The following is a 25,160-nucleotide window of genomic DNA, read 5'->3' as shown; positions in this document are numbered from 1 at the left end:
CCCAGGACCCTGGGATCATGACCTGAGCCAAAGGCAGAGGCTTTAACCCACTGAGCCACCCAGGCACCCCCAGTCAAATATCTTGATAGAATGGTTAAAGAAGCCTTGGGCTGGGCCTGTCATGAATGGACTCTAAATGTATTGTGAGGAACAGAAGAACAGAGAACAGAAGAACAGTCCCGGCTGAAGGAACAATGCCCGGTGTGCTGAGAAAGGCTGAGAACAATCAGCCTAATTGTAACAAGGTCACGTTACACAGGGGGAGGACTGATGTTTGTTAGCTTTAATGTGGAGATGGCATTCATTCCGAAGGATTTCTTCTCATTAATATCAGGGGGAATCAAGAACACTTTAGCCATTATGCTACTTCTTTTATTTATAAAATAAGATTTTTCTGACAGAAGGACAAACACTCATCCATCTGGTAAGCCCTCATGTCACAAGAACAGATGTTTAAATGACCCACAACAAGAAGAAAAGTAAATACAGAATAAGATCTCTTGCCAAAGCAAATTATTGTAACAGGAGCATCCATCTCTCTTGCACAGCCAAGAGACTGTCTGCCTAACTAGGTTAGAGGCATGGACAGAGGCCTCTTGTTGCCAAAGGGAGCCCATTTCCATGTAGCATATCTGTCTTCAAAACAAAACCACCAATAAAAACAAGCACTTCTATCTTCTTCTATGGAAGTTCTAATCTAACAGTAACCTAAAATTGTTCAGAAAAGCAATTGGTTGACTCTTGATCAAAACATTCTTGCCAGGTTTATCTTGAGGTTTATGAAATAATACGACTATTTGAGTTCCTTCCAATAAACACTTATAGTCTAAGAACTTTTTAAAAGGCTATTTCTCAAGTCTCTGTGACCTTCTCTGGACTCCATGACGTCATCTCCGTGAACAGGAATGTTATATAATTGCGGGCTTGGGCTGAATTGTTTTGGATAATGTTCTCTATGGACATACATTATGAAAACAGTACTTAGATTTGTTCGTATAATTATCACATAAAGCATTCGGCTGTTAACTTAGTGGGTGTCAAAGCAAATTGCAGGCATGGGAAAAAGCTGCAGATGTCCCGCCAATTATTCTAAGTACTATTATAATAAAAATCGAATGACTTGGATGGTTAGGTTAATAACATACTAAGAGAAAAAACACTTGCCTTTTAAAAGTAGTTTGGAGTTATAATGCACTTTCGTGCAGTACTGTGCTAATCTAACAAAGACTGTCTTTTGGTCTCAGATCCTGACTTGGCATGCTGAATGAGAACATATTATTCAAAGTTTTTGCCTATGGCCAAGCTTTAAAGAAGGTAATTATGATTCCAGGTATTTGAGCAGAAAAGAGGTTCAGCTGTTTACACATTAGGCACAATAGGTGAGCTGTTACCGAGGTTTGAAATAGAAATCTCGAATGGAAAAGAAAATTATATAGGCTACCTTGAAAAAAATCATAATTCGATCAAGGTACATGTCAAATCGCAACTTACCCTAAAATACCTACACAATAGAAGCATATTTGTAAATTGTCTCTTTCTAATAAAGCCTCGTCGGGTATGAACTCCTGCTCTTCTGCAATCCTGTTCATCCCACATTTGCCATATATGCTGTGGAGACGAGATTCTGGATGCCAGGGTCACTTAAAGCTGCAGCAGAAATAGAAACTAAATGTGCCCCAAGAGACCTTTTGCAGCCCTGTAGTAGAACTGGGTCAGGAACTCACACCCTCCCTTTCACTACTTCAGGGATCAAAACAAAGAACTTGAGGATGGTGGGCGGAATCTTGTATTCCTGTCTCCAGGCTGATAAAATCGCCTCTGACTCATATAGAGGTTCAGAGCTCAATTTTTAATTTTCCACACCCTTCCATGCATAAGTCTCATTGGATTCCCCCGAGAATCTATGAGTCAGGCTCTTTGAGATGACAAGGAGCAGAGATATGGCAAGTTTACTCTGACTGATGAGAGTTTTTGTAAGAAAACACCCAGAAGTAGGTAAGCAAACCATCTTGGTGGCAGTCAGATGGACTTCTGCCTCTCTGGGTCTCTTCAAGTTTCTAAGGAATCTATTATCTGATTAATGTATTTTGAAGTTCTTTGAAAGAAATGATCCGGTTGGGGTCAGTCAAGCAGAGCTCACTGAAGAACAGCCCTAAAAGACAGAGTTCTCAATCCAGGCCACCTTCTAGATCACCAAGTTCCCAGGTGCCCAGCCTGTGGCTAGCTGCCACTTGGCGATTAATAAGGAAGGAACAAGCTTGTAGTATCCACATTCCAGAAAGGGGCTGTGGATATTCAAGAATGATGTGGCATCCAAAGCAGTTTAAAGCCAGGCTTCTGTTTTCAGATTGTCTGCATTAAATCATGAATTTACTAGACCAAGCCCACACAGCCCATGGAAGGGATTTGATCTTCCTACGCCTCGGTTTCCTTATCTGTGAAATAAGTAGATTAGTATTAAGTATCTCATAGCAATCCCACGATTAAACGACATAATACATGTAAAGAATCACACAGAGAGCTCAGATAATATAATTGTTTAGAAAAAGCCATTAAATCATGCTTAACTATTAGTCATTTGAATATCCCTTTGCATACCACTAAAAATCTCAAGGGCCACAGTAAATACATGTATATTTGGAAAAGCCCTGCACATGAGAACCTTGAAACTCTGGCTTGAATCCTTTCATAATGTGAAAATACTGTCCTGTTTGGTTCTATTTTTCAATTCTATACAGAATTTCTGTATATTGGACTTGCCAAAAATAGGGGCATACTACGGTTAAATCTGGATGGTCCCTGAATTTATGAACAAATGTATTTTTTAAAGTAATATAAAACAAACATCGTTAAGGTACATTCACACCTTGTTCTTGTTGGTTTTTTTTTCACACCTTGTTCTTGACATGCAGAATCACATCTACATGTATCATTATTGTTCAAGGACTCTTTCTTTTAAGGAAACAGAAATAAACAATAGGAGGCCTTTTATCATGAGCCCCAGTGCCCATGAGAAAGGCTGTTCAACTTCTGCCCTCACGCAGCTTGACAGATATATGCAACAAAATAGACACCCATGGTCTCGGTTTTAGCCGGATCTAGGCCTTAATTCCCACCTATTAGTTCTACAACTTTAGGGAAACTAAGTAGTCTCTCAGAATCTCAATTCCTTCAGACAAATTAAATCATATTCTTGGGGGTGGGGCTCGGGTACCATATTTTTTAACTCTCTGGTGCCTCTGCTATGAAGTCAAGTTTAAAAGCCCACACTCTAGGGGTGCCTGGGTGGTTCAGTGGGTTAAAGCCTCTGCCTTCGGCTCGGGTCATGATCCCAGGGTCCTGGAATCGAGCCCTTCATCGGGCTCTCTGCTCAGCAGGGAGCCTGCTTCCTCCTCTCTCTCTGCCTGCCTCTCTGCCTACTTGTGATCTCTGTCTGTCTAATAAATAAATAAAATCTTTAAAAAATAAAAAAAATATAAAAGCCCACACTCTAAAACTAGTGGTTCTCAGACGATAGCATACACCACAGTCAGACTGCTAACACCCACCTCCAGAGTGCCTGAGGTGGACCATGGGTTTGTACTTCGGACAAGTTCCAGGTAACGGTGATGTGGCTGGTCCAGGGACCATGCCTTGCAAACCACGCCTCTGAACGCATCTGCTGGTCCCCCTGGAGAGGCCCCTCTGAACTACAGCTATGAAGGCCCAACAACATCTTGCTTCAAGTCAGACTCCCTCATCTCCTAATTTTTCTTTTCCACTCCCAATGCTTCCCTCAACCACCAACAGTATTAATGCTCTTTGTCTGTGTCCATTAGACATTCCTTATAATTATTTATAATCAAAGCTTCAAAACCAGAATGTTATTTGTTTGTAACTCCACCATTTTTCCCAGTCTTCCAGTCGCCCTAAGGGCAAAACCTTGTGCTCTATGCATTTGGGTACTGCTGGCTTTGAGCAAAATGCCTGCTGGCACATAGCAGGAGCCTAATAAACAGTTTGTTGAATGTAAATAGTCCATAAGCCAAAAATACTTATCCAATACCTAGCATCAGACCTATTTCTCTGAAAAAGATTAGCCTGAGTCAAGGAGGATGTAAACCTTATCATCATTTATCAGGACTTTTCAGTTATTTCAGGAAACGTGAACGGTGTTTTGCTTGGTAAGAAGAGGCACATGTTTTTATAGCCTGTTCTTGCTAACATTGTTTCACACCTCTGTTCCTCAGTCTGACCATGCTCCTCTCTGTCGGCCTACTCATGCTGAGCTTGCTACCCACACACCCCCGCAAGCACTTACCACACTGTGACAAAAACATACCAAATTTTCCAGACAGGGGTTTCTTACTTTTTAAACAATACTAAAATAGAACACATCAACGTGAAAGTTGACCCTCTTCAGATCTATGGTCTAGGTAAGTAAATAGGTTGGAAACTACAACAGAAACTTTCGATTGAGCCCCGGTGATTCCCACTGAGGTACTTGGCCCGAAGTCTGAGGAGTGTGTCTCCTTAATAAGGTGGAGACCAAGACTGTGCCTGTTATCCTTTAACCTCGGGGTCTGTTTATAATTTGTTATTCATTAAATAGCTAATTCTTTACCAGGAGGCCCAAAGCTAGCTATCTTTGCCATGATGGAGTATCCTAAGTCCTGTTGCTGCTTGTTCTGCCCTTTCTTTGGCAGATATAACTGCAAGTGAGCTCAAGGAACAAAAGCACTCAAAATGCAGATACAGAAACAGAAGCAGAGGAAGAAGAAAAAGAAGATGATGAAGAAGAAAGGAGGAGGAGGAGGAGGAGGAGGAACACTGTGACAGGAAATGTGCCAAGGTCTAGCTATGGAAACAATCTTGAGTAAAACAGGGTCTTGGTCATTGGATCTCAGCGGGCTATGGGGGAAACATGGCTTTGTTTGTTTGCTTGTAGGTTGTTTGGTTTGGTTTGGGGGATATTGATACTGATATTAATATCCATAGTGTCGTGGTAGGCAGGAAAGATGAAAGGCCAGAACCGGCTAGAGGTAAATGCTGGGTTATTTTACTCCAGACTGCAAGAGACTCGGAAAAAATGTCAGAAAGGGGAAAGTGCCTGAAATGAAATGTCTGGAAAACGAACCCACTAACAACCCAGTTAGCAAAGTAGTCTAGGCTTAAGAACAAAACTTAGGGAAGACTCCTCCTTCTTTTTAAATGTAAGGAAAGAATATGAGTTGGCCTACTTAATGGAACTGTTTGAAACCCTGCCTATTAAAATTTCCTGGAAGAGTTATAAACCCATAATTCTCTTACTATTTTACCATCTTCTTAACAAATCATATGTCGAAATCTCCAGGCATGTTCCGCTAATCCTAACGATCTCCCACCCCCGTAGCTTCAGTCACCTGACAAATATTGTCTGCAGGCCTACTGTACTTAAAACTCTCTACTGCCTGAAGAAACGGACACTTGGGCACACACGCGCGCACGCACACACACACACACACACACACACACGATGGATTCAGTCTCTGTCCTCACACAACTTTTAAGTTCCAGAAAACCTGATTTTAGAAATGCATTTAAGAATACATTTTTTAAAAATTTTAAAGATTAGACCATCTTTATCATGAAGATTTTCAGAATTGATTATAAGCAGACAAAAGAGGCTAAGCAAGTCTCTAAATGGTGGCCTCTGGATACTGAGAGAATAACAGAGATGCAGAAAGACAGTTTCTGTGTGGTAAGTAAATTCTGCTTCACAAGGAATCACCCCCGAGCCATCATCCTCACACCCCAGAATCTCCTTTGAAAGGAAGTTACAAACATCAGTGAAGCCAGTGGGAGCAAACACTTGAATTATTACTTTAGAGTCATAAAGAAACTCATGGGGGTAGAGATCCACCTGCGTTTCTTTGTTTTTATAATGTGGATCAGGATACAAAATTGCAGAATTTTTGCTAAGAAATTTTTAAGAATATGATATTCATACTTTATTGTATTGCAGAAAAGAGGAATAATGTTCCCACTCACTTAAAAAAATCACTATCCCCCTGTTACGTATAAGTTTGAACAACACAAAGTATACTGATTATGAATCTGTATCACACACAAAAAAAATTGCTATAAATGCAATTTTCTGCTCACCAGAAATTGTCTGCCATGTGACTCTTTGTAGAGTTGTGTTCCTCTCTTAAAGCATTAGATTCACTTCCGTTCACCTCTAATGGGTTCTGCAAATTTTTGTATTATTTTCAGGGAATACATTCCCGCCTTTGGTTATCATGCTCCAGACCTTGGGCCCAGAAAAAAATTTTAATGTAGCCAAAGCTTAGTATGTTGCAGCCTAGCACACCACATACTGGAGTAGACTGTACTATACATAGCATATAGTCAAGGGTGGTTTCATTGAAACAGAGCAAAAATTTTCCCCTTGTTATTTTGGGATATTTCAAAAACGTGCCTCTGAGCTTTAGCATGGGGCTTGATTAATGCATGATTTCCTCTTTAAAATTAGAAACAGGAATCGAGAATGAAGCTTAATAATTTTCATTTGCTCTTCTTTTCCAAGCATGCTAATTAAGGCCTGATTCCCAGACCCGATTAAGCAGCTCCTACATCTGACTGCAGTTTTTAGTTATCCCTGCAAGGCAGGAAGCTTATTTGGAGTGAATGGGAACAATCTGGGAAGGAACAATGAGACTGTGGAAGGCGAAGGGGTGGGGGGCAGTGGTTGTTTGGTTTTGGTTTTGCTCTTAGAATCTGTTTGCCGTGTCCCTTGCAAAGTGCAACAACACAGTTCAACAGAGAATGTCAAAAATGTCATTCTAAGTAAAGCACCATTACTTTAGGACTCTCAGAGCACTCTGTGAAGAATATTCTAGTTTCCTTTGAATTCCTTGAGTGCAATGGTACAAGAGAAATATGTACTTTGTTTAATACTTTGTCTTAAGAAAATGTAAAAGATACATGTGCTATCACTATCCAATGCTCTTTTTCTCTTGGATTCATTGCAATCAGAAAATGAATTGAATGTGTATCTTTTATGGCCTTCACGGAGCAAAAAGCTGAATAAAGAAACAGTAGTTATCGGGGGCACCTGGCTGGCTCAGTCGGTGAACCTGCAGCTCTTCACCTCAGGACGGTAAGCTCAAGCCCCGTGTGGTAGAGATTACTTAAAAAATAAAATCGTTTTAAAAACACAAACAAACTAGTAATAGTCAAACACGAGCTCTCTCAAAACCCTTTTTCTCTTTGAAGATAATGGCCTTGAATTATTTCAGAACATTAATTTTTGAAATATTATAAAGTTGCACTCTAACATAGCCAGTGGCCATTAAATGTTTCTGGCTAATATTTAGAAAATCGATAACTAAGTTGCCCTTGTATCAAAGGAGTACAAGCTGGAACTTGTCTTATGCAAATTATATAATCATGTATGAGTAAACTCAATTTCTCAGAAGCTATATAGATGTCCTCCCCCACCCTCATTTCTTTTTTTTTTTTCTAAAGATTTTATTTGTTTATTAGAGAGAGAGTGGGGGAGAGAGCGAGCACAGGCAGACAGAATGGCAGGCAGAGGCAGAGGGAGAAGCAGGCTCCCCGCGGAGCAAGGAACCTGATGTGGGACTCGATCCCAGGACGCTGGGATCATGACCTGAGCCGAAGGCAGCTGCTTAACCAACTGAGCCACCCAGGTGTCCCCGCCCTCATTTCTTAAATGAATTTTTAGTTACCGTAGCAGAGTCAGGCCATGACTGGGGTCCAAAGCTGAGACATAGAAAGCCAGACTTCGCTGATACATTTCTCTATAGCTCATCTCAGCATTTCTATCCCTTCCATTCTACTTTGCTACCTCCTAATTCAAAGAATACCTGCTTGGCTTCAGCTTCTCGGGGTAACATGAACTTACCCCAACTACTGAAATTACGAAGTCAGAGTGTTTTACAGAGTCCCTTCCTTGCCATCCCCATTGCCAAGAGCCCATATCAAACCAATATCCCTTTGTTTCAGGGTTGGGTTGTAGTGCCCTAATTGTTTTCAGTGTTTCCTTTCTCCCACTATCTCCCTTTCTTTCCCATTCTCTCTCTCTCTCTCTCTCACGTCTACCTGCAAATTGGAGTCACATTGATTTTCCTTAAACACCACTTCATTTACCTTATTTTCCAGTTTAAAAATCTCAGCTACATACAGATTGATCATCAGGGACCTTTAAATCCTACACGCCTGGCTGCCTCTGAACCTCCCTCCCAAAACAGCCTTTACCATTAATCCTTGCTTTTCCAAACCCTAGAAACACCTCAGATCGCTGGTGGCTCTTACCAGTTCCAAATACAATAGGTCTGAAGTGGAGCCTGGGATTCAGCTGTGCCATCGTTGCTAGTGGTACAGACTACATTTTGAAAAACAAAGATTTAGACAACTCTTCTCTTTGGTCATGGAAGCACTGGCCTCTGTCAAGAGCTTATTTGAAGAATGAGAAGAGAGAACTACATGCAATAAAATATCTCATATCTGATTGAATCAAGTTAAGGGCAGGGCAAACTCTAAGTTCTTTTCAAAAATTATATAGTAGTGCATGTTTGATTGATAACTGTGTACACATAAGCTGTGAAATTACCTATATCCTATGGAAGTAAGGAAGGAAAGAAGGAAAGATAGAAAGCCCAATATGAACACTTGAAACTTCTGAAACAATTGTCCAACATTTTATAAGCTACATAAAACCTAAATACTACCACAAATAACATGACCAAACTTTGTCTGAATACTGTATTTCTGTCCTGGGCATCAAGCATTTATTTGCTTTTGCTCAGTCACTGCCCTCCTACTTGCAATGATCCATGAGCTGGATTCTCTCCATTTGTTCCACTAACCAGAGTCCAACACCCTTTAGCAAATGGGATCTCTTGCCTCTTTAAGTCTCTGCATCACTGGAAAACTAAAATTATGCTCTTCAAAAAAATCCTCTAAGGCCAATGCTATAGAGTTATATACTTTTATTTAAAGCATTCTTTCGTTTTAAGAGGTCCATGATTTCTACTTTGTTTCCTAAATGGAGTATTGACAGAGATCAATAGTCCAATAGAACAATCTGACATAGCATAGGAACAGCTCTTAATTACACTGGCTAGAAAAGTGGTAGAGAGTAAAACTCATCAAATCTGCATATTGTTTCAAATACAAAATTATTAAATATATAGTTTCATGTTTTTACTGAGTATTCATGATAGAAGTTTGAGTTCTCTGCTCTTCCACCTGGGCTGCCAACATGCCATCCAGACCGAGGAAGACCCGGAAATTTTGGACCCACAGGAGCCATGGCCATAGCCCCATCTACAGGCACCGGAAGCTCCCAAAGAGGACTGGGTGATTCGGGAGGCACGGGTCACCACAGGGTCCACCTGGACAGATATCACCCAGCTTATTTTGGAAAAGCTGACAGGAGACATTACCACTTAAAAAGGAACCAGAGCTTTCTGCCCAGCTGATAAACTGTGGGCCTTAGTTGGTGAGCAGACACAGGGGAATGCCACCAAAACCAAGGCTGGAACTGTTCCTATCACTGATGTGGTGCGATCAGGCTACTACACAGGTTTGGGAAAGGGAAAGCTCCTGGAACAGCCTGTCATCGTGAAGGTCAAATTCTTCAGTAGAATTGCTGAGGAGAAGATTAAGAGATTGGTGGGGAGGCCTGCATCCTCATAGCTTGAAGCCATGTGGAGAGAGCATCATTTAATGTTAACAGGTGCTTTTCAAAAAAAAAAATAAATAAAATAAATAAATAATAATAATAATAATAACAACAGTAATAATAATAGAATTATCTGAACTCTGGAGCACCAAAGAAAGTTTTATCTTATGGAAGATGGATTGGCATCTCAGTAGGTCTTCCGTAACTATAGCTCAGTTTTTATATAGTGGAAAATTATATAAATTTGATAAAGTAAGCATTTCCAAATAATGGGAACTAATTTTTTCCATGTGTACTATTGCATCTTTTAATTGACCATAAAGTTATAAGCACCACCTGTTTGTCTTGTAATAGACCCTCCTCAACCCCCAGCTAGTTTGAATTTCATGTTACTTGATCCATGAGTGGACATGTCATGAAGCAAGCTAATCAAAAGACCTTACCTGGAATTGACATACGAACTTGAGAAGAGAAGTTCTAGTTCTACCAGGTTTGCTAATCTGAGAGAATGTGAATCTGGGCTTTCCAGTAGCCCAGTAAGAAAGAGTGTATGAACTCAACTGTATGTGATCATATGAGGCAGAGGAGAGGGAGAGAGAATGGGAAGGAGAATAACAGTAAAATAGATTGGGAAGTGAGCGGAGAGAAGGCGAGAGCTTTGCCAGTTCTGAACTTTCGTCCCAACCAGTAAGGTTCTAATCCCTGAAATCATCTTTTGATCATGTGTACTACCCCAGCATGCTTTCCAAACTCAAAATACAATGAACTCCCTTATTTTGGTTAATCTAGTTCAAATTAACATGATATGATTAATACATCACATCCTTCTAGGACACATTCAGTTCATTATTTGGGGTGTGGGTTTGTTTGTTCATTAAATTTCTATTTTTTTACCTGGTACATTCCATTAAGATACACTGTGTGTTTATATGGCCATCCTCTCTAGTTATTCTCTATAGGGTAGTAAGTACCCAATTTTATGGGTATATTGTCTTCCAGTTGAGACTAATAAAACTGGAATATCTTCAAAATATATAACAAAGAAATAATATTTTTTCTGATTCTTTCTTTCATATCTGGTCCCAAAGCCAATAGAAGAAAAGCTATCCTGCGTTTCCTCTTCCAGTTACCCTAGGTGCAAGGTTTTGCCTGTATGGGACCCACAGCAGTTGACAAGTCAATATATTTATGTGCCAGAAAATGTGCAAGGGTAGAGTCCTACCTAAATTTACATAGAAGCCAACAAATTTATCCTGAAGACAATCCAGAAAATATACTTGTCCATTTTTCTGAGTGTTCCTGATGAAAGCCATAAACTCAGAGTAAACATGGATTCCCCAAATTGCTACACTTGAAGTGGCTGCAAAATTTAAGACGATTTCCTTTTTGAACAAGGTCATCTAACAGAGTCTGGGAGCAAAATCAGACTCCCTGAATAAATAGAAGAGAAGCAGTGGAGAGCCGGGGGGTCCTCAGCCCAAGAAATTGACTCCAACGTTCAGCTATGTCTAAGTTGGGAAGCCCTTGTTGGAAAAGAAAGCCAATCTAAGAAGAAAAGTTTGTTGGGTTTAAAAAAAAAAAAAAAATCATAGCAGTTGTCCTGAACACATGTCTCCACAATATGAATCATTTTATCTCTTATCTCAGCTCTCCCTGAGAAGCATGGGTTAATGGGTTGAAAGTACCTTCCTGTGGCACCTCTCTTCCTAGCAACTCCACAAACCTGAGCCTGTCTCAATAGATAGGGTCATGTCTGCACTTCTTAATCCTCATTCTCCCTAAAAAAAGAGAAGCTCTTCATCAAATCAGTCAAGGAGAGAAAAGAGTTGAGGCAGTGGAATTTTTCTGGCACAGACTTCATGGTGTTTCTCATCAATAGCAGTGTCCCTGATCAGTCAGGTACAGCCTCTTGCCTGCATCTCTCTCCCCCAACAAGCCGGTTCTCTCTTCCCTCTCTCCTCCATCCTCCCCTGCACCACACAGCAACCTTCTCAGGTTGGCCATACTCTTGCCTTCTGGAATTGTCTCCCTTGCTGTGATGAGAGGAGCTTTCTAAAAAGCTTTGGGATTTTTTTTTTCCCCTAAGGGAAGACAGCAAAAGACCGTTCTCTGAAAAACAATCTGAGGGTTTTGGAGGGGCAGGGGGTGAGAGGTCGGGGTACCAGGTGGTGGATATTAGAGAGGGCACGAATTGCATGGAGCACTGGGTGTGGTGCAAAAATAATGAATACTGTTATTCTGAAAATAAAAAATAAATTAAAAAAAAAAAAGACCATTCTAATGTTTCACAAAAGACTCTCTCCTCCATTGTGCTGCAAATTTATACGTCGGTGTCATCTGAGAGAAAACAGCGTATAGTGTGACCCTTTCATGTGTGGACTCTTACCTCTGCCTATTAGCAGCTGTGTGTCCTTAATTTTTCCATGCCTCTGTTTTCTCGTGTGTTAGTTGGAAAAAAGTAGTAATACCTCCATCATGTCGTTATGGTGACAATTAAATGAATCCATATATGTCAAGTTTCAACACTGCTTGTCACAAAGAAGTGGTCTCTCAGAGCGTCCTCTCACCATGGCTTCCTGCACTCTCCTGGTCCCCCCCTCTCGCGACTCTGCACTCGGCATTGACGCCTTCTCCACACACCAACAGAAATTAGGATCCTTGGCTCGTCAATGGAAATTGACTACTGAACGGTTTAACGCCATTTTGAGAATTCCTGTTTGTTACAGAAACAAAATAAAATAAAAGTTGACACAGTCAAGAACTTCATCTTATCACAGATTTCAGTCCAGAATTGAGAAGCAAACTCAGTGTGGTTATTTTCAACTCGATAGGATTAATATAATGTCAAAACGAGCTTAATTTTTCTGAGGAAAATGAAGGAAGAAGAGAAAGAAGGAAGAGGGAGGGGAGGGTGGGGCTGGGGGAGGGTTGGGCAGGGGGAGGGAGTAAAACCACTCTCAAGAAAATCATGAAACTACATCAAAATTCACTGTAAAACAATCCCATTTCGTATCCTATTAAACTCCATAGGAAATGACATTTGCTACAGTAAGAAAAACAGATGGTGGAAGGAGAGAGGAAAATAAAATTCTTTGAAAACCGAGAATGAAAATGCCACTGCTAACACTTTGGGTCCCTCTGACGTGTTAATATATCAAGTTATAGCCTCCAAGACAGTCACTTTCTTCATCACACGCATGCCTTCCAGCCTAAAATAGTCCCACGGGGCTTCTAAAGTAAGACGTGTGTGGTGTCGGGGACGTGTGTTTGTGTGAGGTTGCATATGAGTTTGTGCGTGGGGCCAGGACAGGGAACAGTGGGGGTCATTCACGCCCACGAGGCAGGCAACCCTGAACGGGACACTTTGCCAGCAGCCCAGTGATTCATCTTCCTCTCAGGCACAAGTACATCAAGGCCTCTGTTTTGCTCTTAGTTCACATTTGTCTTCCTTAAACCAATGAGTCATGAGTTGGAAATATGTATGAAATAAGCAAGATGAATATGTCACTGAGTTATTTCTGGTCATTCCAATATACACATCCTAGGACATCGTGCATTTGAAAGTCAAATTTTTTAATATGAGAGGTTTATACAAAGGCAACAGAATTGGTTCTGTAAGAAAAAGAAAGTCAGGTGCAAGAAGAAATGGAGCCTGGTAGAACAACGAAGTCTAGGTGCAGAGAATCAAAATTTCTTCCAAGGAAATTGCACGAATTCTTGGTCACTCGAATTAGCAGAGAAATAGTCTTGCTAAAGTTGAGGGCTGGGAAACAAATGAGATGTGGTCTGTTGTAAAGCTGTCACACCTCTCCACGGCAAAAAAAAAAAAAAAAAAAAAAATGAGGCTGATATGGTAACAAAATTCTTCTTTTAATACCTTCCCATCCAAAGCTAACTACCTGAGAAATCAGGGGATTAAATAATTGAGTTTGAGCATGAGAAAACAGAACCTGGGAAGCAGCCATATATAAATAACGCCTCGCCTAGTAATTACCAATGCAGGACACTCTTCATTTACCCATTTGGTCAGCAGTCACCTGTGGGGCCCTGACCACGGGCCCGGTTGGAAGTCTCCCAGGCACTGAGAACCTAACGGTGCACCAGCTGATGCAGCCCCTTTCCTCACGGACCTTAGGTTTCCCAGGTCAAGGTATTTAGCAGATCATAACAGGAATAATTTTTGTGACAGTAAGTGGTATGAGGGAATATGGGATAGAGACATGAAGATTTGAAATGGAGGGGAAATCCCAGGAGCTGAAGGATGAGAAGCTGTTGGCAAGGACATTCCAAGCAAAGAGAGAACATCATTGTCAGTCCCTGTGGCTGGAAGGAACGAGGTTTCTGAGAAACTGAGAGAGGAGCGCTAATGAGAAATGAGGGAGACACGGGGCACAAGGCGGGAGAAGAACAGAGGTTGCACACGGGAAAACCTGCCAGGCCCCGCTGAAGGCTGTGGACTCTTTCCAAAGAATCATTACAAGTTACTGGAAGCAGGGGAGTGACACAATCGGATGCGCTGTTTTAGAGATAACTAGCTCTCATGGAAACAATGTGGTAGGGAGATAAGGAGGGACAAGAGAAGAATGTTTACAGAGCCTATTGGACGCCAACATCTTGATCCAAGATGATGGTTGTGGAGATAGGAAATGGAGAAATTGTTGTGAGGGTTGAGAAGCTTTTATCAATAAGACAGTGACTGTCTTCTGCCATACAGAGCAGTATGAGAGAGAAAAAAGAAAGGAGAGGGGGGGTCTGGGAGCTCTCTTCTGTGAATTAGAAAGAAGACTTCCAGGGTGCCTGGCTGCCTCAGTCTGAAGACCACGTGACTCTTGATCTCAGGATCACGAGTTCAAGCCCCATGCTGGGTGCAGAGATTACTTAAAGTGAAATGAATAAAAAAACATTTAAAAAGGACTTCCTCTCTGTGTCACATACATACTTTTATACTTCTACTAGTTTCCCCACTCTTTTTGTTCCCTTTCCCCCACTATTTTATGTGAAGTGGTGGTATCTCTGGTTGGGGTCATGGAAAAGCAAAGGGAGGAATGGATATTACCCAGCAACTGTGGCCTGACCTAGATGTAGTAACTGATAAGATTTGTGTGGTTTCTGTCTGGGAAAGCAGTAGGTACAGCCTTGGTTTTATATAGAATAATTTATTATGTTACATGCAAGCAATTTTTTCTTCTCGAAGTATCAGTTTAGAAGGAAGGATGTGCTGATTTTAAGCAGCCAAAGGGTATATACTAATATAGACAAATGTCACTTTTTTGGCTGCCCAGCATCTGACCTTCTTCTGTACATTCAGGAGATTTTTTATCTTATAAATCTTGATGGGAGGTATATCCTACTGTAGAAGCAAAAGATGCCAGATACACAACCAACCCAGCTGTTTTTGCAGCTAGTGATGGACCCATCTCCTATGCTAAGCCAATCAGATGTACCCACCATGTGTTATAAACCAGAAATTAACAATGAAAAGAAGGAACAGCTGAAACTATGCCAGCGCTGGCAACATCAGTGTCTGTTTCTTGGGGATGGCAGAACCAGGGGATCCCCAGGAACAATGTAGGTGGGATGCAGATCAAGGTATTGCCCTTAGCAGTAGATACAATTGTATTTTCTCCTAATGTGTCTTAAGTTGTGGATCTCGCATCAAACGCAAACCTCTTTGTTCTGCCTTCCCAGTGATTCTGAGATTCTCAATACCCTTTCAATTAATTCCTTTGCTCCATTTCTATATGGCCTTTAAACTAAAACCCTTAAGGAATACAATAATGCTTCACAGCCCACTCACTGGATGGTTTAACAAACTGAAGAACATTCCCCACATGTGGATGGTCAATTTAGTGGTCCATTATATATTTCAGAAGATCTCTTTATGTGACCTATGTCTTCATTCAAGAGCCTCAGTTTTTACTGTTTGCTGTGTTTGTCACTTCTTTAAATTTATAAAAACAGATCCTTTCCCCCCAAATACACATGGGCCATTATAGGAATTTCAGAAGATGATGGGTAGAGATTTGACTTCAAACTCTGAGGCAATAAATGTGAATTTTTTAGCTGGTATCTCCTTGATATTCAGGCCAACAGACATGCTTGCACCCACACTGCTGACACACAAACTTGCCCCTTGCACCACCTGCCAGAACCCAGAAGGCACATGAATTCAGGAATGTTAGCCAAGGGCAACACAGGAGCAACAGTGAAAGGAAAAGATTTAATGTTACCGCAAGCCAAAATGGAGACGACCAAAAGTACATAATTCCAGGCTCCAATTCCCACACATTCCTCAAGTGATTCTCTTTTGGTGTAATGAAAAATCCACCAGGCAACTGGACATGCTCCTCCACCAGAAGTCTAGCTGAGACTGACAATCCTGCAAGCATTATCACAAAAGGGGTTGGTGGACCAGCGACTCCTTCAACATGACCTTGCAGTGTTGATAATATTCATCCTCCTCTCCCTTCTTAGCAAGGCAGCCTCTGAATGGTTTGGCAAAGATCCATGACCAAGTTCAGCTCTTGATTTTAAAAGGCAACCTCTTATTCTTTGCAGCCAAATTTATTTCATTTCCTTCTGAACTACGGAAAGCTCCTAATACTCCATTAGTTTTAGCTCAATGTCTACTCAGTGTCAGAGCCATTTGAAGGCTCCACTCTGATTTTACAGTTAATGGTCTTGGCATTGCTGAGGCTCAAGACAGCGACAGGAATGAAATGGCAGTAAAGATTGCTGGCTAATTGGGGCCACCCCGCTGGAAGAAATCTTTACAAGAATAGGGGCTCTGACTTTTTAATTCTATATCTAACCCTCTCATCCTAGGTGATCTCTGACTCTCTAGTTCCATGAGTTTAATTATGGTCTGACAACACTAAATGTATTTTTCAAGCGAGGATTTAACCCTTAAACTCCAGAATCATATACCCACCTGCTTACTTGACATATACACTTCATTTCCAACAGGTAGGTCAAGCTTACAATGAAACCAAAATAAAATAATATTTTTATTTAAAAATAAAACCAAAGCTTGATTACCCCAGCACCTTCCCCCATTGTGTTTCTCCCCTAGTAGTCTCTACCTCGTTTAATGGCGGCTCCATTCTACCAGTTGCTCAGCCCAAAAACTTAGTTATCCTTGACTTCTTTCTTATTCTTAAGCTTCACATCCAAAACTTCAAGAAATCCTGTCAATTCTGTCATTGAACTAGATCCAAAATTTTACCAGGGCTCATCATCTCTCCCACCACGACCCTAGTACAAACTGTCATCACTTCTCAGAGGAGTCATTTCAATAACTTCTTAATTGATCTTTATGATTCAATTTGCAACCCTCCCCCCTCAACCTTCACTAAAGTCATTCGGTCTTCCCTTAGCAAAGTTAAACCTCAGGATGTAGATTCTTGTTGCTTGAAATTCTCTTGTGGTTTTTTCATCTCACTCAGAATAAAATCTGAAGTTTTTCTCATGGTTGGCAAAGCTTTCCTTGCTATGGTCCTTACTTTCCTCACTGACTGCATACCCTCCCATTGTCTTCTCACCATCTTCCCACTCCAGACACACTGGACTTCTTGTTTTTCTTGTACATATGGGGCATCCTCCTACTTGACATTCTTTGTGTATTGCTGTTTCATCTTCCTGAAATGTCCACCTCCAAATTATAACCTGTAACTTCCTTACTTCTTTAAGGACCCTTCCTGACCCGTACATTTTTAGTACATGTGCTGCTGAAGCAAGCACTCCTGACCCCTACATAAATATTGCCTCTCCACTGACTAACTAACTTTGCATAGCCTCATTATGCTCTATTTTCTTTCATCTCACTTATCTCCATGTTTTTACTTACGTGCTTATTTTCTGCTCTCTCCCAGCAGGTCTTACTTCACGTAAGCAAATTCTGCTTATTTGGTTCACTGCTACATCCTAACACCTATGAGAACGTCTATCCATAATAAACCTGTACTCTATATTTATTGAATAAATAAAGAATGGAGATCTAAGAAGGGATCCCTGAAGGAACATTCATTTTGGAGGATTTGGGGGATAATAATAAGAGTAGCTTATAAAGAAAACTGAGTAGTCTCCAAAGAGGGGAAAAATAAACCGGAAGAGTTCAGTGGCCTCGCTGAAGCCACAGGAAGTGACTGTGTCCAGCTGCAGGAAGTGGTTAACACTTGAAAATGTTACAGAGTGAGATACAATTGCAATGTGAGAAGAGAGAAGAGAGACTATTAAGGAATCCAGGTGAAGCAAAAAAAGGGTTTCATAAAGGAGACAATGATCAACCCTGTCAAACATTGTTTATGAATTAAGTTACATCAAATGCTCATTGTGTTTAGAAAACAGAAATTTTTGTAACTTTAAAAGAGCAGTTGTGGTAAAGCAGTAAAAATAAGAATCTGACTGCAGTGGTCATAATAAGCTTCAAGGAAAGATAGAAAGGAAGTAGTAAGTACAGAAAATTTTCTGTAAAATGAAACAGAATTGAAGATAGAGTAGGATGTATGGTCATATGGGGTCATTTTTATTTTTTTCATGAAAATTTTATTACATCTATGTCTGCAGGTGATAATAGTCTTGTAAACAAAGAAAATTAATTATGCAGTAATAGTAGATATAATATTTTGAGTATTGGATTCCATTTTCCCTTCCCTACTCAAAGACATCATTCTTATCCTTGTCCTTTCTGAAGCCATACATTTTTAATTCACTAAAAAATACAAAATAATCCCACCCAATCTTGCCATCTTCTTTTTAGTCTGCTTTTTCTCATCTTGCAGCACGTAAACAATTGTAAATCTTGTAATACAATTAGGTTAGATCATTGTATAACCAGGTTCAGACACTAAGCATATACTAAGTGTGCTGATATTTTTAATTTAGAAAAAATTTTAAAAGAAATTTCAACTTAAAAGAAATACTCCTTATGGGTGCCTGAGTGGCTTAGTCCATTAAGCATCTGCCTTCAGCTCAGGTCATGATCCTGGAGTCCTAAGATTGTGCCCCTTGTCGGGCTCCCTGCTCAGTGGGGAGTCTGCTTCTCCCTCTCCCTCTGCCCCTCTACCTGCTTGTGTTTTCTGTCTCTCTCTTTCTCTCTCTCTCAAATAAATAAATAAAATCTTAAACAAAAATTCTCCCTATGATAATTTCATTAATTTTATAATCTGCTACAAGGTCATAATTGAAAAACACCAACCCAGGGTCTGAAAATAAAAAGTCAGTGGCTGATGGAGGAGGAAAGCAAAAGTCTTTGAAAATGAGGAGGTCAAGGATTTGAGAAACCAGGGTAATGGAAATACACTCAGTAGAGGCATATTGAAATCACCAAGAGTTTGGCAGGATTAATGTTAACAAAAGAAAAGCAATGAGCCGAGTGCTAAATCTGGAAGAACTGAGGTGATATGGCTCAAAAGTCTTGGGGTGGCTGCCACAAAAAGGCATGCTGGGCAGCAGAACCTATCTGTGTCAGCTTCCATGGAATTGGGCATTCCCACTCTGTATACTACACGTGAGTGACAACATAGCTTCTACCACCTTATTAATAATCAATTTTATGTTAATGGATCAAAAAAAAATCACATCTCCAATGTTGCTCTGTCCTCTGAACCCCAAACTCAGAATCATCCCCTTAAATGACATCTTTGTTCATTCTCCCACAGGCCCTCAAATTAAATATACCCCAAATTAAAGGAATCACTTGTTCCTGCCTAACTGCTTGAGAAAGAAATCTCAATGCCAACCTTAATTTTTCTCTCACATCCCACAGGTCTGTAAATCACAAATCCTATATGACCCTCAGATCTATCCATTTCTCTACACTTCGTTGTCACAACTTTACTTCAGGAGCCCATCATTTCCTGCCTGGGTCTCGGCAGTAACATCCTTGTAGGCACCTGTCTCCTCTCTTCCCCTGGTTTTCAGGGGGAAGATTGATTAGGGAGGTCCACTTATTGGATGTTTCTTTTTGTTATTATTATTATTGCCACCCAATTTTTCAGTATTTCCATCTTAAAAGAATTGCCCTATTGAGTGAAGCTTGAGGACAGCAGGACTCACTTCAAGCATAGCAATGGAATGAAAACAGATTTTTTTTCTTCTCTCCATCTTCCAGTACCTAAAGCATGTTTAGGATTGGCCAGTCTGACACTTGCACTCAGGACATTGAATATGGAGCGAATAATATGAAAGGACAGTTAGCTGTGGCATTCAAAAACAGTGTTTAGGACCCAGAGGTGAAAATGGTACTTTTTAAAGCAAGGCCAGTTCTAGCAGTAACATCCTAAACAGATTGTTATAACACGTCACATTGGCTGTGGCCCCAACTGACAAGACTCCATTGGTTTCCACACATTTTCTGAATCTGGTTTTCCAACAATCCTGTTGATTCTCTAAATATTCCCAAACCTGTGTGAAATATTCTCTTCTGCTTGAGCTAGCCAAAGTCATTTTCTATTGCTTACAATGAAAATTATGACCATCAGAGACCAATTAAGAAGTTGCTCCAATGATTTAGGATAAAAGAGGATAGTGGCCTGAATTAAAGCAAGGTTAATGGATGATGGAAAGTAGGGGAGAGGGTAGAAAAATTAAAATTAAAGTTAAAATTCATGGGAATTTATCGGATATTGGGACAAGGAGAAGAAAGCGTCACTGAGGATGATTTTTAGCTTGGGTAAATGAGGTGTTGTCAGTACCTCCAAAGACAAGAAAGAATGGAAAAATAATAATAATAAAGGAGTTAGGCAGATGGGAGAAGAGCAGATTTGTGGTGGTGGGAGTAATTACCGTTTTAAAAAAGTTGAGTTTGAGACTTTAAGACGACATTATGGGAGACATTGAGTAGACAGATGGATAGAAGTATGAATCTGTGAGAAAATGTCAAGGATAAAGATAGAGGACTGAAGTCACCAGGAACTGAAATCATGAGAGGAAATGAGATCACTCTGGAAGAGTTCATAGCATAAGAACAGTGGGTCGAGGATGGACATCTGGAGAATGCCATAATTTAAGAGATGAGTTTAGAAAGAAAAGACTAGAAAATAAATCACTAGAAATAAACCACAGTTTCCTTTCCTGATGAGATGGTATGACTAAAATTACTCTTTCTAGTTTCTTTAGACACACAGAGCCCCTTGAAAACAATTTTCTTGTCTTTGGCATCTCTTTCTCAATGAACAATGAATTCAAATAATTATTACCTGCCTAGAGTTTCTACCCCAAGATCCAAGCCCTGCATTCTTCATCAGCAACATCTACCTGCAAAGTCTGAAGAATAACAAACCCCTTTACATTTTAGAAAACATTTTCAGAAGGAAAATTTCAAAAAGTAACACAATGAAGGAACCAGCTATCTATCATTAACACTCCCACATAGAGTTCTTATTCATGCTGGAGTTCTCCATTTTCCCCCAGGCCCACCCTAAGTGTACGGGTTCTAAAGAACCAGAGTCCTATTCCATCTATCTAATTAGGTTCTACTTGACCAACAAGGGTTTCTACCACCTCTTCCCTCAGTTTTTAACTTTATTTTTTATCTTTGTTACTTCTTATCAAACCAATATCACTGGTTGAAGATGCAGACTCTGATGACATAAAAAAACTGCCTGCAATTACGTAGCCTCCTTTCTATCCTTCTCTTGGTTTCCAGTAGCCTTCTAGTATTTAATTAATGATGCAACACAGCTTTCACTGATGTACAGGAGGTGGTAAGAAGGAAATTCAATCTATGTACAATTCCTCCCTTTTTCCCTTGTCTTCGAGTGGAGGGAGGAAGAAGTAGGTGTTATGTTCTACAGACCTGTGATGATTAGTTTTATGTGTCCAACTGACTGGACTTAGAGATACTCAGATAGCAAATAAAATATTATTTCTGGGTGTATCTGTGAGGGTGTTCCCAGAAGAGATTAGCAATTGAATCAGTGGACTGAGTAAAGAAGATCACCCTCACTGGTATAGATTGACATCATTCAATCTGTTAAGGGCTTGAATAAAACAAAAAAGCAGAGGTAGGACAAATTTGTTTTCTGCTTGAGCTGGGATATATATTTTCACTCCTGGTTGTCAGGTATTTGGTCTCAGACTGTGGCTCTCACTACTGACCCCTCTGGTTCTCAAGCCTTCAGGTTTGGACTGAGACTATATAACTGGCTTTCCTGGACCTGCAGCTTGCAGATGGCAGACTATAGGACTTCTTAGCCTCCATAATTGGCTCACTGGCTCATGCAAGCCAATCCCTCATAACAAATCTTTTTCTATGTATTTGTATATATCCTTATGGTTCTGTTTCTCTGGACCCTGACTAATACAAGGTCCTAGATAGGACAGAGAATTCCTAACAAGTGATAACCCAAGCATAAATTCATATTACTGTGCTGAAATTCAGATAAAGCAAACACATATAAGAATATTGAATTCATAGTACTCAGATATTAATATTGGTATTAAGTTTCAAGTCACAGAGGCAAGAGTTTAGGTCAGAAACAAGAATATTTGAGAAGAGAGGAATCCTTGGGATTTTCACAAAACTAGAAAAACATTTACAATTTATATAAAGATATACAGTAAGGTTTGACTTGCTTGAAAGTCAAGGGAATGGGAAATAGCACCAATGAAACTCTGGAAAATATAGGCGGAAGAAGAGGAAGCAAAAGGATTGAGCAAAAGCTATTTGAAAGTTACATTTAAAAAAACATAAGCAATGAGAGAAGGACTCTAGGAAGAAGAAAGGAAGTTGGTATCAACTAATACCAATGGAGAGAGACCAAATAAGCTAAGAACTGAAGTAGGTCCACTGATTTGACTGTGGCAAACAACTTATGTCCTTGAGAATAGCTGCATCTGTAAAATGATGAGGATGGAAAACAGAAACCAGGGGGTTGTCAAGTAAATGAGAGAAGAGGAATTGCAGAGACCAAGGAAATAATCCATTTTCGACTATTGTAGTGATAAAAAGAAAAATAATGAAATGATAGCTAGAAGAAGATAGACACAAAGGGAGGTTTCTTTTCTTTTCTTTTCTTTTCTTTTCTTTTCTTTTCTTTTTTCTTTTCTTTTCTTTTCTTTTCTTTTCTTTTCTTTTCTTTTCTTTCCAGAAAGGGATTTAAACTTTGAACATGTTTTTTTTCTGATATCCATCTTGAATTTCTTGAACAACAAAGAGAATTTACTGACCCTTTAAGCAAAATGATCCAGAAGTAAAGTTAGCTTCAGAAATGATTTGATTTTCTGTTTCTCTGATAAGAAGAAGTTACTAGAGTCAGTAGTGGGGTCAATTTCCCTAGATCCTCTTGAATTGCCTAATTAGAGGTTGTTAGTGAGGTGAGGAAAAAGTTGGCATTGGACCCAGGGAGAAAACCGAAAGATGATTCCACTCTAGTATACAGTTTTGCTTACAATATCCAACATCCAAACATACCTTTCATCCCAGATACACACTTCCAAAAATGCCTGTACCTAAGTGAAATATATTCCCTCCCTACCTCAATGGAGTGAATTCAAAATCCTTTCAGGTACTGTATCTAGGACAAACCCAGGTGTAGTCTTCTCCAAGAACACCACTAGTAGCTAAAATTGAGAAGGTATCTACCACACAATATCTAACATTTATTGGTGAAGGGAAAACGTGGTAATTACAATAAAACCTCCCACTTGAGAAAAAAAGGAATTGAAATGAAAGTGCTCTCTAGCCATTTCTAAATGGAACAGTTAGTTCCTAGGACAACTTTCTGGGACAATTTCCTTGTTCATTCCCCATCCCACTGCAACATCAGACAATTGTATGGCTGCTGTATCTGACCTGATTACTTTCTGATAGTGTGAGTTTGTGGTCTAGAGTTAAGCAGATAATGACCTATTTTTAGCTAGGTTTGGTTGGTTTTATGGGGAAACACTGCTGTTTTGGAAATTAAGAAATATTCTTATCTGTTTGTTTCTAGCACATATCAGGGGCTAATAGTTAAAGCCATAGATATTATCTAGTAAGAACTGCTAAACCCAGACATGGGCCGAGAAACTCCTGTTTCTTACTAGGCCAGCATTTGTTTTCTACTGTACTCCTAATCCTCAGTCTAATAGTTCCCACCCCAAATCACATGACTGACAGGAAAATATAATGTATTCCTTGACCCCCATGGCTGCATCCCAGGTATTTCACCAAAACAGGACCTTTACATTTTGACAGACAGTGAAACCTCAACAGAGGAACCAGAAAGAAGACTGGAAAATCAGTCCCCTTCTGTACCCTAAATTTATCTCTTGCTAAATCCTCTCCTTATTTTTGTTTATATTAACCTCAGCTTGGGGCCAGATATTAGATATTCCAACTCTATGAGAAACCAGATAACTGAATTCTAAGTCATTTTTGGTAACAATCTACAGGCTGAAGATCCTCCTTAACAAAACCTATTTTCTCACCTCTCAACCTTCCAAGGCCTACTTTCAGAAGCAGATCTCACTGTCATTGGACATTACTGAACATCAAAAGCCTTCTACACACTTCAGCATTCTGACCTTTCTTACTGATCCATATCCCAAAGCCCAGCAGGCCATGGTTTGGGAAAGTCCTTTGTAACTACAGATAGAAAGCCAACTCTCCAGCACAAGGCAGAGCAATTCTCTCTTTACACCTTCCTTGGTTCAGCCAGTTCCACATTTTTACTCACAACACCCAATTTTCTACTGCTGAGGTCAGGATCAGTCAAGTTCAGTAAGACTCATTATGTTGCAACAAAAAAGGGTTAGAGTTTTTGCTTGGTTGGTTGATTGGTTGGTTTTTGCACGGTGTCTTGTGCATTTGAAAAAATTCAGAGACAGTAGGGTCTTTAGGTAATCTTTAATCAGGTCTCCATTCCTTTACCTCTCTTGAGTCTGCTCATCTCTGTGCAGGAAGTCTATCCCAGACTGGCTGATTATACTAATGAAAGATATGTAGGTTTCACATTTGCATATCACAGAAACCTTGAATTTCCAAAACATTCTCTGGAATTTGACTGGATCTGTGACTATCACGAATCTACTACTGAACTAAGCTCTAGGTCCAGGAGGACAACATAAGCTGAGTAATCAAACCTTGGCAACATTCTCCAGAACTGAGTTCTTCCACTCAAAGGTGCATAGACTCTCAAAATCAGAAATTAGAAGCTGGAAGTTGTAGTAAAATTACAAATTTCAGGAACAATGAAGTAATGTCACCATAATATTCAAAAAGGAAAAAGTGAACACACAGTAAAACAGGATTTACTCAAAAAAGGAAGATCCTGTCACCAAAGAGGAGGTAAATCAAAAGTTAAGTGGAAAGGATTATCTTTACATAGGAAAAAGGCACTTCATATTGGAACATGTTAGCTAATTAATATTCCTGATTGTATTTTACGTGAAGCATCCCCATTGTCTGCATTTCCAAAGCCAATCTGTCTTGCCTGGAAGCATTTATCTTGGATTTTATTTCAACTGAAATTTTCAAGATAGCTGTAGATTCACATGAAGCTGTAAA

General features: G+C 39.9%; 1 long non-coding RNA gene and 1 pseudogene across 4 annotated transcripts in view; one reads left to right on the top strand and one right to left on the bottom strand.

Annotated features, from left to right (window-relative positions):
* The window catches only part of LOC309849138, a 262,806-nt gene that overhangs the window by 162,155 nt on the left and 75,491 nt on the right, over window positions 1-25,160 (bottom strand). The gene's annotated exons all lie outside the window — the stretch shown is intronic.
* Window positions 9,248-9,689, top strand: LOC309848737 (large ribosomal subunit protein uL15 pseudogene; annotated as a pseudogene). The gene has a single exon. The product of its transcript is annotated as a large ribosomal subunit protein uL15 pseudogene (transcript).

The sequence above is a fragment of the Mustela nivalis genome (genome assembly GCF_964662115.1).
Source record: "Mustela nivalis genome assembly, chromosome: 15".
In the NCBI taxonomy this organism is placed as follows: domain Eukaryota; kingdom Metazoa; phylum Chordata; class Mammalia; order Carnivora; family Mustelidae; genus Mustela; species Mustela nivalis.
Note: the sequence above shows the minus strand (reverse complement) of the source record. Positions and strands in the feature narration are given on the sequence as shown.